This window comes from Helianthus annuus, chromosome 6 (assembly GCF_002127325.2).
Source record: "Helianthus annuus cultivar XRQ/B chromosome 6, HanXRQr2.0-SUNRISE, whole genome shotgun sequence".
Classification (NCBI taxonomy): domain Eukaryota; kingdom Viridiplantae; phylum Streptophyta; class Magnoliopsida; order Asterales; family Asteraceae; genus Helianthus; species Helianthus annuus.
In genome coordinates, this window is record NC_035438.2 from 10574396 (window position 1) to 10580395 (window position 6000).

A 6000-nucleotide genomic window follows, 5' to 3' on the forward strand; every position below is an offset into this window, starting at 1 on the left:
GAACTTGGTGTGTTCTTGTGTTTGTTCTTGCATCATCCCGGTTTGCCCGCTAGCTTGGATTCCGCACTCGCTAGTGGGTTAGTATAACAAGGTTTAGGTTTGTTCTCGATCCTCCGAGAAAAGGGACCTACAGTAATAAATAATGAAATCTTTAGTAATCATCAACTTGACCTTTCGGGTTTTGAAGGGGTAACTTGAATCTTTTATAATCATGATCAGAATCTTTGTAATTAATAACCTGACCTTTCGGAACCGAAGGGGCAACTTTGCGATTTGGCCCTTGGTTATTTACAACTAAGGGCCTCGTGTTATTTATATGTATTATTCGGCCCCTTGGTTATTTTCAATATTATTAGAAAGGTTTTAACCTTTATTATTGACGCTTTTTACCCCTCGCATACGGATTTGATCATAACTTTCTCGTTTTAAAACGGAACTTCGCGAAATTTATATATTATATTCTAGTGAGCGTATTTTACTGTTACGAAGCCCCGGGTTCGTTAAATGGTCACTCAGAGGTATAATTAAACATGTTGACACGTTTAACCCCTATAGCTTGTAATCTCTCACTTTCTTTCGCGTTTCGTTTCCGTACGATCCATGATTTATCCGTTTGAAGGTACGAGCATCATTTAGGGATACTATAAAGTATATTACCCTTGATTGACATTTATAATCCTCGAATTTACATATGTTCAAGGTTTGTCAATTTTAGTCCTTCAATGCCACGTGTAAACTTAGGACACGTGTCGGCACATTATTGGACGCAAAAATTTCGAGGTGTTACAACCTGTATACGTTGATTGTGGATTTAACTTGCAAGAATTGGGTCCGTTGCATGATAGAAGATACATATCGTCCGTTCAAGTTGAGCTTCCTGATGCAATTTGTTGGAATTTGTGGATTTCGGTTGGTTCAGATCTCGGAAGTACTGAACAACACAAATAACAGCTTCGGTTTCATCAACCGGTTTTTTGACAAATCATCTGTTTCCTGAATCTGAATCTGAAAGTTAACTAGACCCCTCAAGTTGTCATTCATAACAACTAAGCGTCTGGAGAAGAGTATGTTGATATAGGAGAGTTGATGCAATTTTCCAAGCATTTTATCGTGTGTTGTAAGTTTAATGAAGCAATGAAGATTGAATATGCAAACCGCATCCGTCTTCTGTTATGATTCGAAACACTCTGAATAACTAGCAGAACCCGACACGTCTTCATAGCCATATTCCCACTCACAAGTTGTTGATCTTTGGGTGGTGATTTACTGATGTGCGTGTAGTGTAATATAATTTTAGATATATTTTTAAGCCCTTTTTACACTTTTAGCCAAGTTTTAAATTTATAAAACACGATATTTACTAACACCAAACACACATATGGGCAAGTGCACCCATCGTGGACGTAGTATAGTGTTGGTAAGATACCGAGGTCGTCCAAGGACACAAGAGCTTTTAATACCGGTTTATCCTCAACGTCTAATCAAATCAAAAAGTTAGAAAAATGTTTTAAACTAAGAAAAATAAAAACTAACTAAATGCTGAAAAATAAAATAAAATAAAAACAGATAGACAAGATGAATCACTTGGATCCGACAAATGTATTAGTATAACCTTTGATTATTTTCGCACTTTTGCACTTGTTTAAGAGATTATCTTAGTTATTGTAGTAGGCCCCTTTTTCGGAGGTGACGTTACCCTCAACCCAGTAGTTTGAGTCAGCAAGGATACAATCCTAAAGGGTTGGATTATTGAAAGATAATGAATTAAGTTATTAATGCAAATTATGGTAGGCCCCGCTTTTGGCGGCGACGTTACCCTCGGCTAAGTAGTCTGAGTCAGCAGGGATACAGTCCTAAATAGCCGGGTTATAGTATTAATAGTAGTTAGCTTATGAGGGGGTCAAAGAGTTTGGATCCCCGCCATCCAATACCTATGGGCATTGAAGGAGATCCTACTAAATTTGACCCAGGTCCCAAGCAGGACCTCTAAACGCTGAACAAGGGCAAGACCCTTACCAAACCGTTCCCTTAACCCCCGACCAGGTAGCCAACATACCTCCATATAGACCGTGGAGATATGAATGGTGAAAATCTTTTATTTTATATAGACAGTAAAATAATGCCAAGACACCACGGACAAACGATAAGGAAAGATCACCTTCAACATAAGTAACTAGTTATTAAAGTCATTAATACAAAACCAAATAAAAAGTGCAAAAGATTAAAAATAAAAAGTATTATACTAAACACTTGTCTTCACCAAGTGATGTAAGAGACTTAGGCAAACATGGCCTTGATTGTCAAGAACTCTTACGATCAATCTTGGATCCCGAGACGACTCACACACTCTATGATGGACAATGGATGATGGTGGTGGATGATGGTGTTATGGTGGTGGTGGGTGGTGGATGAAGTGTGAGAGAGGTGGTGTGCCAAGGGATGAGAGAGAATGAAGCCAAGCTCCTCTATTTATAGGCTGAACAGAACGCTGGACACGGCCCCGTGTTCGCTGAACACGGCCCCGTGCCCGTCTGACATTCTCTCTCTTCATTAATTGTAATTGCGAATTACAATTAATGCGCCTGCTGTACTTTCAACACGCCCCCGTGTCCGCTGGGCACGGCCCCGTGGTGAGCAATGGAAGCTTCTACTGGTTTGTCTTTTCTGCTGCTTCCTGGGCACGCCCCCGTGTTCGCTGGACACGGGGCGTGTTCAGGCTCTGTTCTCTTCTCTTTGTCTTGGGAGGTGCCGTTGAGGGTCCGGGCAGTTCACTTTTGTTCCTTTTCTTGTATTTATGGTAGATTTAGTAGTCTTTTTGCTTCTTTTGTGATTTTGAGCTCATTTCATCCTGAAAATACAAAAGGAAGACAAAAACACTCTTTTTCCAACATTAGTACTTAAAAAAGGTTAGTTTTATGCCTTAAATGATGTGTTTTATATGTTGCATTTTACACACATCAAATACCCCCACACTTGAACTTTTGCTTGTCCTCAAGCAAAACTCTTTTAATGTGGCTTACACTCCCAAATGGAATAGGTAGAAGAGAAGTTTTTTAACTTGTCCTAGAGTGTCGGGAATCCAAGGTTTGTATAGGTTCTATTTTTATTTTATTTACAATCTTATTCGTCATGGTTTATTTTGAACTTTTCATAAGATAAACTACTTAATTTGGCATAGCATGCCTTATTAAAATTCCATTTATATACAAGTTCACATACCTCACGGGAGATCACTCAATCACTCGGCCGAAGGTGTATATTTAAGTGAATCGCTCGAGAGCGGCACGGATTTACATTTTCCATATGCTTGCCAAACGATCAATCCTCCTCCTTTTTAACTTTTACCTTTGTAAATATCAAGAGGTCTTTTGGGGTGAAGGCTTGGGTTTAAAGGTGGGTGGTTGGTTAGTGGTTAGTAAAAAGGGCGAAAATCGTAACAAGTGTCGGTTTTCGTAAAATACCTTATTTTTGGTGACATTTATTTTTGAAGTATTTCTCCAAACAAGCTTTTTGTAGCTTATGTTTGTTTTTGACTTCAACAAATTTTTTTTTTTTTTTTTTTTTTTTTTTTTTTTTTTGATCACGTAAAGGTATGTTTATGAAAAACCGAGTTTGTCACTAAAATAAAGGTGAAAAAAATGAAAAAGGTTTTTGATGGGTAGAAAATTGTTTTGGGGGTAATGAAATGAAAGGTTTAGGCTCAAAGGGGTTTTCTAGGGGGATTTTGGGTAGGTAAAAAAAAAATGAAAAATAAAGGTTTTGAAAGAAAAATAGTTAGTCCTAATGCCTCCATCATTTACTTACTTGGGTTTAAGTTGGTAAGGACCGGGAATGTATCGTCGTGGCAAGTTCTAGATTTGTAAAAACCGAGCGGCTATTCACACAAGAAACGAAAAATGAGCATTTAATCTAAATATGTATATTTTTATGCTCAATAAAGGCTCAAAACTCACTTTTTGTGGGAATGGGTTTTTAATGTGACCAAGCATATATAATCGAATTTTAGCTAGACTTGTTATACCGTTTCATAATTTTCTTATGTTAGTTCTTTTTATCACGACGCTATCGGTTGTAAGTTTGTAAAAATATAACCCTTTTATAACTTGTTATTCCCAACTTAAACTAAGACAAGTAAATAAAATAAAAAATTGAAAAAGTTTTTGAAAAAATTTGGGGTGTTTAGCGGTTCCAATAGAGTTTTGTGTAAGGCTTGTTTTAGGATTTTGCAAAATTCCAAGGTTTTAGCATCCCCCCCACACTTAAATTACACATTGTCCTCAATGTGTCCAAAAATAGAGTTTTTGGTTGATTAGAATATGTAAAAGTGTGTTTAAAAACAAAGATTTGTGTTACTGGCACTCTGGACACGGCCCCGTGTTCATTGAACACGGTCCCGTGGAGAACTGCCAGTAACGAAGAACTTACAGAGGGTGAACACGGGGGCGTGTTGGGTGAACACGGCCACGTGTTGGACAAAAATCTGCAGGTCAGTTGCCAAACAGCAGAACTGGGAGATGGACACGGGGGCGTGTCGGCTGAACACGTCCCCGTGTGGACAGTCTGTTAGCCAGAAAAATATGGTTTTCTCCCGGTTTCTTCCTCCTAGGGCTGCGAATGCTAATGTTTAGCATTCTAACCCTTGCATTGCACCTGTTCAAGCATTCAATACCATCCAACCAAGCACCAAACATCCTAATCTTACCATAGTTAAACATTATCCAACACAAAGTAAAAACAAAGTAAAAATAAAAAGAAAAGAGTTAAGGAAAGTAAATTGTCTTGACAAATGGCACGCAGGCCATGAATTGTTCGATAGGAAAGGGTGATCAAACCTGTGGGCTCATAACCAGCTAGCCCTTTGCTCCTCCCGGCCTCCTACTCCATATCTTCATCACTGTCTTCACCTCCGCCTCCCTGCCTCGCCATGTACTCCCGGATGCTACCGATGTCATCTTGTATGTCGTTGACGCTTCGTTCGATAGCTCCCACCCGGAGATGTGTGTTGTTGGCAAGGTTGTAGGTGTTCCGAGTGCATATGAGGTTTTCCTGCAAAAGATCATGCAAACTTTGGAAATTAGGAAAACCGCCTCCTTGAGAGGAGGATTGACCCGGATCGCCTTGGGGAGGGTATTGGAAATGTGGAGGTGGTGCGTGAAGAACTAGAGCCTCTTGCGGGTTCCATGCGTAGCCTTGCGTCCTTTGAAAGCTCACCGTCCCGTCCTCCGCTTCATAGAGCAAGTTCATGGCCCGGCAGATATGGTAATCAACCCGTCCTGACCATGGGCTCCTTTCGAAGGACTTCGGGATGTTCGCGAAGTGCTTGAAAAGACGGTACACCCATCCCCCGAAGAAGATTGGTGTAGGAGCAGTGGCAAGGCGGTTTAAGTGCATGTTCCGCAGTAGGAGGTAAGAAACATCGAGAGGCTTCCGGTTATGGATGCAGTGGAGGACAACCAAATCTCTAACCCCAACAACGCCACTACTGTCATGGCGTTGGTTCAACGAGTACGTGAGGAGCCTGTGGATGTAACGGTATAGCGGGTCCCTCAGTTTGGTACTCTTTGTGCTGCTGGAGTTATAGATCCCTTCACCAATTTGTGCCCATGCTGCTTGACGTTCACTTGCGTCCAGGTCTCGCAATCCCCCGGTATTCTCCTCGTTTCCCGCTTCTTCGTCTTTGTACAGCCCAATGATTGATCCGAACTGCGCCATGGATGTTCTATAGGTCGTACCCCCACATCGAAACTCGACCGCATCGTGATCAAACGGGTCGCGTCTCGAGTTGAAGATAAACGTACTATAGAACTCCAATGTGCATTGGTGGACCGACCGAAGTCGGGTAGTCAATGCAACGTGCAGCGGACCCGTCACTATGTTGTTGAAGCGGTCCAGTTGGTTTACCATTGTCAGCAGATCGGTGCATGCCCGCCTTGGATATTCTTCGGGCCTTGTTTGTAGGACCTCATAGCGAGCCCTTGCATCAAGTTCGCTGGCATTGAA